Source organism: Tupaia chinensis, unplaced genomic scaffold (assembly GCF_000334495.1).
Source record: "Tupaia chinensis unplaced genomic scaffold, TupChi_1.0 Scaffold000117_2, whole genome shotgun sequence".
NCBI lineage: Eukaryota > Metazoa > Chordata > Mammalia > Scandentia > Tupaiidae > Tupaia > Tupaia belangeri.
In genome coordinates this window covers 4,792,890-4,801,341 of record NW_006159583.1, presented here as the reverse complement: position 1 = coordinate 4,801,341, position 8,452 = coordinate 4,792,890, and the positions used below count along the sequence as shown (strand labels likewise).

At 40.5% G+C, this 8,452-nt stretch overlaps 1 pseudogene; it reads right to left on the bottom strand.

Annotated features, from left to right (window-relative positions):
- Positions 1-6,581: 6,581 nt before the first annotated feature.
- On the bottom strand, positions 6,582-7,727 carry LOC102485677 (60S ribosomal protein L7a pseudogene; annotated as a pseudogene).
- Positions 7,728-8,452: the final 725 nt, after the last annotated feature.

The following is an 8,452-nucleotide window of genomic DNA, read 5'->3' as shown; positions in this document are numbered from 1 at the left end:
ATAAATATATATATATATACACACACACACACACACACATAAATACACACACACAGGCGCACACGCGCACGCATACACACACATACACAGTTAATTGCAATATAGTGTGTAAAGAGCTATGAAAAGGAGCAATGTGTTGGGAACTCATAGGAAAGGCAACAATTCCAAACTGAGGGCCACGGTACACAAGACCACCATGGTTTACACCTCCTCTCCAGTTCATTGTACAAAAACTACTCCCGACAGCCACTAGAAAGGGCAACCACACATATTCAGGGACATGGCCCTGCCACTCTATTCATGACTGATTTGAACTAAAAGGGATGCCTCACAGAAATCTGGTTAGTCTGTTGACTCAGCTGTGACTGAGATTTTCTGCAGCTTGAGTTGCAAGATTTTCTGTCCCTTGAGAATTTTTTGCACCAGACATAGCTGAAAGGTTGTGATACAGAAAAGCAGGCTGAGAAAGACCATTCTGGGCTGTGTGCAAGGTGAGTCAGCAGAGGAATGTGGAGTAAACAGAAGGCAAGCTTGGAGCAGGCATGGGGAGAGAAGTGGAGAGAGGAGAGAACAGAAACAACCAGGTTTTCAGGGCCCTGGGTCAGGCTCTGTGAAGCTCAGCTCTGCCTTATTTATTGTCTGGATTTTACCTGTTTCTTTATTCTTTTTTTCTTTTTAAGTCTGCTTGTTTCTCCCATGAGTTAGAGAGACAGAGAGAGACAGAAAGCACGCTCAGTAGGGTCTTGATGCCACAATCCCACCCCAACCACAGCCAGATCATAAGCGTGCATGAGCCTGGTGTGCCCAGGGAGAACAAATCCAAGACCTTCCCATGTGGGTCAGCCTCACACACATCTTGTTTTACCACTGCACCACCATCCAGCACCCTGTTTCTTTATTCTTAAAATAATGTCCCTCCTTTTTGCCATGATCTAATTTGAGTGGGCTTTTCTCTTTACATATAAAAGCCTTGAGTAGAATGGGGGACATGGAAGACTTCCTGAAGAAAATGATGCCTGAGCAGATTTTGAAAGACTCACACAAGTTAGACAAAGAGTGAGAGGGAAGATGATATTCTTGGATGAAGGAGTCACGGGAACAGAGATTCACAGGCATGAGAAAGTATGGCTTCTTTCGGAAATGGCATTGCGAACAGTTGGGTACAGCTGAAGCAGGTTACTAGAGACAGAGACTAGAGATTTGCAGCTGGCAACTAGGCACTGAAAGACTAAGATGATGTAGTGAACTCTTGACCCATTTATATCTTGAAAGTTTCCATTCTACAACTCAGAAAAAGGGAATTAAGATTATTGGAGTTTGATAAGCCCATTCAAAGGTAGAATGAATTCTGATATTCTGGTTCCAAGAGAAAAATTTACAATAGGACTCTTTGTTGTGTGTAAATACTCCTTTTAGGAAATAATTTTGATGGGGGAAATCTTTCAAGATAGCTTCATAATTAATGAGATATTAGTAAATTTATTTTAAGAAATTCAAAATAAAATGAATGTAATAATAATTGTTCACAAATCACAAACTATCTATATAGGTCTAAAATTAAGTAATTCTGAGTCCTTACTATCAACAGATTGAGGATCAAAATTAAAACTAATTCTATTATTACAGAAATGCACTAAATATCTGTAATCTTCCCCACATTATTTACATTATCATATTTTTCTAACTAAAAATGGAAATCTTAAAACTACAAACATGGGACCAGCAGTTGGTGTAATGGCTATATCACTGGACTCCAATGTAGCCGACTGTGGTGCGAGTCCTAGACGCAGTGGCTTAAACTCACACTGGGTGCATGTGGGTGTGTGCCCAAGATCTCGAGAGGAGAATGGAGGAGAAGGGATTGTGGTGTGGTCATCCCCCATAAAGGAGGATTTCTCACACTATCTCTCTGTCTCTCTGTGTCTTTCTGGTGAGTTGCACGCACCCTATAGCGACAACCTCACCAAAAAAAAAAAAAAAAAAAGCAAACATTTTAGTAAAATATCCAATGATATGAAAAGTATGTGAATAGTTAACTTTATTTATGCCTGGTATAATTGAGAAAATCCTAATAAGAACAAATAAAACTTCCATTAAAATGTTATTGGGGACAGTTATGGTGGCACAGCAGTAACATATCATTCTGAAATGCTGAGGCCACATGGGAGGCTCCCTGAGGTCTCCCTGAGCATGCCAAGAGTGTACACATGTATGCACACCTGCCCATGGTCCCAACTGGCTGAAACTGGGGGTAGGAAAACAGTGTGAACACCTGTAAGGGACAGCATTCTTTCTCTCTCTCTCTCTCTCTCTCTCTCTCTCTCTCTCTCTCGGAAATAAATATTATATAAACTTTTAAAAATGTATCTGTTTATAGCTCAAAGGTTAATGAAGTCAGAACCCACATAGCTGACCACCCAGTGTTTTTGTTTGTTTGTTTTGTTTTGTTTTGTTTTAAAAGAGGTTTTTACTATAGGGCATGTGTATTCACTGGCGAGACAGAGAGACAGAAATGAGAAATCAACCCCCAGGGAGGATGGCCACGCTGAAATTCCTTCTCCTCCATTATTTTCTTGGGATTTAGGGCACTCACACACACGTGCCCAGCATGTTTTAAGTCACCAGGTCTGATTACAAGGGAGTCCAGCAATGTAACCATTATACCAGCTGCTGGTCCCAGCTCAGATCTAATCCCAAACTGAAGGCTTAAAAAATGCCAAGAGGATGGAAAAAATGGAGAAGGAACTGCAGAATGACTATACCCTACTGGGGGGGGCTTTCTCCCTCTCTTTTCTCTGTCTTTCTTTGGTGAGGGCATGCACCCTCTGACAAATTAAAAAAATAAAATTAAAAATTAAAAAAATTAAAATTATTGTTTTAATAAAATTAACATACTTAATTACTAGAGAAAATACATAAAAAATTACTCCATGTATTTTTTCTATCTAAAATTTCATTGACTTTTTCTTTATTAATAAACATTCACACAGGTATATACACACAATCATGTATATCTTTTTTTTACTTACATAGCTATTGCAAAACAGAGGAAAACATTAAATTTTAAGAAACAACATATGTGAAGGACTATGTAACTTTGAGTTTTTGAAACCATAATGAGATCTTCAATAAACTGAACATTGGTCTAATCTGGAATGAAAACTAACAATAATGTTAGCTATCATTTTAGTAATGAGAGAGAGATCTTATCAAATTAAATGCAGAGAAATACGATTTAAAACATTGCAGTAAGACCACGGTGAAAAAATAGAAGAATCTAGAAGAACAAATAACTGGAGTATCCAAATCAGTCTGTAGCAGGGTAGGATGTGGTCTGAGGATTCCCTAAGGAAATGATGCCCGACCCAAGATTTGAATGAGAGGTAAGACTTAATTAGAGGAAGTGGAAATAAGGCCACAAACCCAGATGATTTTGAAACCTCGCCTTAGTTGGCTGTGTAAACTCTGTATATAGGAAAAGTGGGAGAGAGTCACCCTGAGTCATTAAATGGATACTGTTCATATGTCAGTTCTTTTTATTTTTTTAAGAATTATTTACTTTTTAAAATTCCATTTGTTATTATTACTAGTTTAAATTTGACCAGACAGAGACAGAGGAAGAGAGAAAGGGAAAGTGAGAAAGCAAGCCATCAAGTCCGAGACTCAAACCAGGGTCTGAGAATCCAGCACTTTTAACCACCACACCACCTGCCGGTCCCCACATGTCAGTTCTTAGCCCTCCAAGTTTCTTGATTCCTTTCTATCCATGAAAACAATTCACGATATCCCCAATACTGCCAGAAATCATTGGAAATAGAGAGAAAGGGAAACATCTGAACTTATAAGTAAAATTTCAAAGTGCTAATAATGATACTATACCTTTGAAATGTGACTCAGGAATAAATATTTTGAAAATAGGGTGGGAAATAATAAGTGAAGTAACATAGGCATTGGAAAGTAGATTTGAATCTATTTTCAAATATATTCAAAGCCACATGCTTATGCTTTCTTCAAAATAGATATTTGAAAAAAAAAACCTGTATTTTAAAATGTATATTTTGTGGAAAAGGAGTAAGAAAAGTTAAACATTTGAAAGACTATTAAGAAGTAAAGCAAGTCACAGAATTATGTCACATGAAGTGGTATTTTGATTGAACTTGAGTTTTGAGACACTCTTAAGTAGCTGTGCCCTACTGTAGGTTGTAATGGGAAATTGATGTCTTTTTTTTTTTTTTTTAGATATTTTTGCTATAGAGCACGTGCGCTCACTGGACAGAGAGAGACAGAGAGACAGAAAGCGAGAAATCTCCCCCCAGGGGGGATGGCCATGGGGCAATCCCTTCTCCTCCATTCTCCTCTCGGGATCTTGGGGACACACGCACACACGACTGGTGTGAGTTTTAAGTCACCGGGTCCGGGACGCGAACTGCAGTCGACTACGTCGGAGTCCAGCGACATAGTCATTACACTAACTGCTGGTCCCGGGAAACTCATGTCTTATGCTTTCTCTTCCATCACATAAAGCTGAATTTACAAAAACATTTCATAGAAATTAGTATTTGGTAAACTAAAAATAATGCAACATAAAGGTTCGTTTGTCTTTACATTTTCTTCAGAATAAAGACCTCTGAAACTTATTAGTTGCAAACTGCAAAATATATCAGTTTTATCTCAACAAATTATGATGTGTCTTTCATGATGGGAATGGGACTCTGTAGGTCACTATATTAGACCACCTTCAGTTTGGTTGCAAGAAACCAATTGGCTTCCCAGGCTGCCACGTGACATGAACGGGCAGCCCAGCTCTGTGCAGTCACCGCATCCTAAACATAGTGAAGTCATCTTACGCAGAGACACAAAGAACTTTAAGGGTTTACTCGTGCATGGTCTTTGGCAATAAGCTGTGATGGGCTGGCTAGAAACAGCTGCTGGTGACAGACCAGACCAGTGAGAAGCTGTGAGAGATGGAGCTGCTTTCTTAAAGCGAAGGATAAAGCCAATAAAGACTCTGATAGACACTGACACACATAGCCATAGGTTTGGGTTTCATTGCTTCAAAGAGATTATTGTGATGTGACTCTACTATTTTGAAAAGAACGAGTCAAGATAAACAATAAAACCATGCCAGCTACCATGCATTGGGCATTTAGAATGTCCTAGATGCTTGAGTGTAGGATATAGACTGTCTCTGCTTGAGACTCTTCACTGTTTACAAATCAGCAGTAATGGAGAACTTGACCACTCAGATAAGGCAGGAATCACCATCTCTGTTAACTCAAGGGGGGACTACAATGTTTTCAGGGGCTTCATGATCTTCCAGTGTACCACTGGATCACATTTTGAAACCAGTTCCTCTTAGTTTAAGTTGGATATGAAGTTGTTTCTAACCTTGTTACTACAAGGTATTCATGTTACAATGAATACCTGTGCACATACCCTATTTCCCACATGTGTAACTATTTGCAGGACCCATTCTCTCAAGTGGAAATGCTGGATCACCACTTTTCTCTCTCTCATTCTTTCTTCTTTCTTTATTTTTTTAGTTTCTAAACTAAAAGCTAGGATGAATGAATTTTCTCTCCCATAAGCAATGCCTATGAGTTCCTGTTCCACACGCTAACTTTTAAATATAATAATCATAATCACATGCTGGTGTCTACTACATCCCAGGTGCTGTTCTAAATGTTTTCCATACATTAAGTCACATAATCCTCACAAAACTCTAAGAGATAAATACTATTATTTTATCACCATTGCATAGATGAGGAAACTGAGGCAAATAGAAATTAACAAATTTGCCAAAGTAATATAGCTAGTTAACTGGGCAGGCTTTGGATTCAGGGTCTACACTTTTAAATCTCTCTGCATGCTGTTCGAGTTTTATTGCCAATGTGTTGGATTATGGCATGGTGGTTAAGGTGGCTGGATCCCACATGGCTGACTGCTGGTTTGAGTCCTGGACCCAGTGGCTTGAAAAACGTGCCAGGTATATGTGCACACATACCCAAAATCATGAGAGGAGGAAGATAGAAAGAAGGCATTGTGGTATGACCATTGGACCATTTCCCACGGGAGATACTTTCTCACTTTCCCTCCTTATCACTCTGTCTCTTTGGTGAGCCCACATGCCATAACAAAATTTAAAAAGAAGGCGGGAGGGGGGTGTTTATCTTATTGTAGTGCGTGTATTTTTCAGATAAGAAGACTGGCATTCTTTTCTTTCCCCCAAAGGAGAGCATTTTATTATTTGTACAGAAAACTCAACAGTGCATAATTAACCCAGTTTGGTGGTGAGCTCTTTAGCCTTTGCCTTCTCCAGTTTGGCAATGCAAGCCACAGAATGGGGAGCCAGGACATTGCCTCCCCATTGACTGCAGATCTCATTGCATCTGTCATTGTAATTAGTCCTGATGGCTTGCTTCTACCAGCTTAGCCAGAGCACCTTCGTCCTCTGAGCTAACCTGTATGAAGGCGATGGTGGTGTAGGTTTTCCTACACCTGAACCAGGAGTCCCACCTTGGCCTTCCCCCTTGATAATGTAGTGGGGAACCTCTTCTGACACAGGGTGGGCCAGAAGACAGCTAGACAGCTAGCTCAATGGGGTCCACGTCATGTGCAATCACCACCTGCTGAAACTTCTTGTTCTCCATCAAGGTGATGACAGTGCTAATCCCTGCTAGGAGGATGAGTGGCCTCTTAGTAGGGACATACCCAGTAGCTTTCTTCTCAGCCCAGGCTAGCCTGCCACCTTCTCTTCTCTTGCTTCATCTCTGGCCTGTATTTGTGGAAGCCGTCTGGTGGTGCAGGGCCTGCCTGAACTGGGCCATCACAGGAGACACTTTCAGCTGCTTATAGAGGATGGGGGGGGGCGCAGGAGGGAGAGGGGCCATTTGATCTAATGGGTGATGTCCTTTTTGGGCTGGATGCCCTGTCCCATGCCAAAATTCTTAGGCCTTTTCTCAAACAGGGGATTGACTGGCTTCTTAGTCTCCTGCTTCTTCACCACGGCAGGGGCCAGAGCCATCTTCTTCCCCTTGGCCACCTTTCCCTCCAGCTTCTTGAGATACTGGAAAAGAGCAGATTGGCATTCTTTATGTGAGAATTTGCATTTCTCTTCCTATGAATTGGCTCTTCCCTTCTCTAGTCCAGTTTTCTACTGGGTCATTGGTCTCATTCTTTTTGAGTCATCATTTGACCAAGATTTCTTACTTTACTTATGACTTTTGCTCATTGTGTGACTTTAAAATCAATGCCAGCTACTTAGACCTTTGTTGACTTCTTATTTTGTATGCTCACTTCCTCCTTCTCATGACTATTTTCTTGAGTCCTCCGGATCACTCCCCATCATTAGCAGACATCGTTGGTGTTTCGTTTGCAATGGTCATGGAAAATGTCAATGCCTGATTTAGGACTTCTCGCCTTCTAGAACTGTGAGAGAATAAACTACTGTCATTTTAAGCCACCCAGTTTGTGGTGCTTTGTTACAGCAGCCCTGGGAAATCAACACAGTAATGTAGACCCTCTCTCTAGGATTCTAAGCATTAACACTCACATACTCGGAGAACAGATGCCGTCATAAATTCATGGCCTTCAACCTTGGCTGGATCCTTAATATGATTGAGCTGTATTTGAAGATGCTTCTGGTCTCTTCTGTTTCCCTCTCTTGAACATAGCTGTCTATGGTGATTTTTCTCAATTCTCTTCAAGGCACCTAAAAAAGCTACCATTTCCCGCTATATAAACATAGCTCCAAGTGGGGCTTTCATCTTCCAGGGACTATCCGATGTATAGAGGGGCTAGAAATTTTATTACCCAGTAAATTAAAGGACATTAAAAAGATACCATCCAGATATCTTTGGGCTCATTAAGTGTGGAAACAACTTTTGCATTTTTCCATGAGGTGTGAACTGTTTTAGGTAGTTAACTTCCATTTGGTCTTCCCTGTGAGATAGCTTCTAGAACATAGGCCAAGGAATCCAGATGAGTGTTCTGACAACTACCAAGTATGTCCATTCTAATTATACATTTGGGACTGGGGAACTGAAGTTTATTCATCCATGGCCCCACATGAGTGGAACATGACTCCATTTATTGCTTGGCCTACCTGTGCCCCTACTCTACTAGAGATACCAGAATGAGGCTTCAGGTCTTTGGCTATCAATACCAAGTTAGCAGTTCTCAAAGTGTCTGGGTCTATCCTTTCCCCCAAAGCATAGTTATCTGAATAATGACATGGGTGTAGATAAATTGCTATAGATCTCTTTGGGAAAGAACTGGAAAGAATTACGTATGTATCCACTTGCTGTGGTGTTGTGGAGGTCCATCCTTGTGTGGTCCCAGTCACACAGAATCTATGAATTAGTGGATTGTAGGTCAGAAAAGTGGCTTAGATCTGAAAACTACACTATGGATTGTGACATTTTGAGGGGATGTCTGTCTTCCAAACTATTCA